Source organism: Humulus lupulus, chromosome 6 (assembly GCF_963169125.1).
Source record: "Humulus lupulus chromosome 6, drHumLupu1.1, whole genome shotgun sequence".
Taxonomy (NCBI): domain Eukaryota; kingdom Viridiplantae; phylum Streptophyta; class Magnoliopsida; order Rosales; family Cannabaceae; genus Humulus; species Humulus lupulus.
In genome coordinates this window covers 39,323,450-39,325,054 of record NC_084798.1, presented here as the reverse complement: position 1 = coordinate 39,325,054, position 1,605 = coordinate 39,323,450, and the positions used below count along the sequence as shown (strand labels likewise).

General features: G+C 34.8%; 1 non-coding gene across 1 annotated transcript; it reads right to left on the bottom strand.

Moving 5' to 3' along the window:
* Positions 1 to 383: 383 nt before the first annotated feature.
* LOC133787482 (small nucleolar RNA R71) lies at positions 384 to 489 on the bottom strand. The gene has a single exon (XR_009872502.1). It is a non-coding gene; the product is annotated as a small nucleolar RNA R71 (small nucleolar RNA).
* Positions 490 to 1,605: the final 1,116 nt, after the last annotated feature.

The window sequence follows — 1,605 nt, the reverse complement described above, 5'->3', positions numbered from 1 at the left end:
ATTCAAGCCTTAGGCCTCGGGGTCGAACCTAGTGCCTGGTTGAGTAGTGTTTGATGTCTTGGAATCAAGGTTTTGGTTTGGTTTTACCTACAACTTCTGCTACCCATTTTGAGCTTAAACCAGCATTCATTCAATTGTTGCCATCTTTTTATGGGTTAGATAGAGAGGATCCTTACATGCATGTCAAATATTTCTTAGAAATTTGCTCAACATTTAAATTTCAAAAAATTTCTGATGAGTCAGTCAAACTAAGATTGTTTCCTTTTTTATTAAAAGACAAATCAAAAGCTTGGTTAAATTCCCTTCCAACAGGGTCTATAACTACGTGGGATCAACTTTATAATAAATTCTTGCTAAAAAAATTTCCTATGTCTAAAACTGATAGTCTAAGGAGAGAAATCTCCGAGTATTTCAAAAAGATAATGAAGAATTTTATGAATGTTGGGAAAGATTTAAAGATTTATTATTAAAATGTCCTCATCATGGTTTTGAAAAATGGAGACTTTTAAAATATTTTTATGATTGTTTGACTCCCTCTAATCGTCAAATGATTCTATCTATGCATACTGGAAATTTTTTAAAATTTCAAGGACAAGAGGCGTGGGACGCCCTTGAAGATTTATCTGTCAATTCACAACAATGGAATTATTTTGATCCTAGGTCTAGGTCAACTAATTCACAAAAAAGAGGAGGAAGTTATGAAGTAAAGGAAGAATTAGACTTAAGAACATCCTTAGACAAATTAGCGAGAAAAGTAGAAGTTTTAGCCATAAGCCAAACTATAAACTCTCCAATACAACCAAGAAAAGATGTTTGTTCGATATGTTCTAGTCCGTCCCACAATGCCCAATCATGTCCTTCCTACCAAGAAGCCTTTTTGAGGAGGCCAATGCACTTCATGCTTATGGGAAACCAAATGATAGCCCATTTTCATCCACCTACAATCCAAATTGGAGAAACCATCCGAACTTTTCATGGAGACAAAACCAACCCCAAATGAATCAAGGGCACCAATACAACACACAAAACCAAGCTCATGCCCCACAAAATCAACCATATCCTCAACAAAGAAAACCTTCCTTAGAAGATACTTTACAACAATTTATGCAATCCACTCAACAAATCCTACAAAATCAATCTCAATCAATTACCAAACTCAAGACACAAGTAGGACAACTCGCCACCGCTTTAGCTGATAGAGAAAAAGGAACATTCCCTAGTCAACCTATCCCTAATCCAAAAGGTCAATATGAGATAGGAAAATCTAGTCATAATGGAGAAGTCAAATCAATTTCAACTCTTAGGTCCGGAAAGAACATTGTCAAACCCGATTACATACCCGAGGTTGAAAACGAAAAAGAAAAAGAAAAAAGTCAGCATTCTAGTTCTATTGCCAATGACTCTTCAAACAAGGAAACTCCAATCCATCCTTTCATTCCAAAAGCCTCATTTCCTAAAAAGATTTCTTCCAATTAAAAAAGGCGGCCAATATATTGACATCTTAGATTTTAAACAAGTTAGTATCAATATCCCTTTCTTAGATGCCATTAAACAAATTCCTGCCTACTCTAAATTTTTAAAGGATCTTTGTATTGTTAAAAGAAA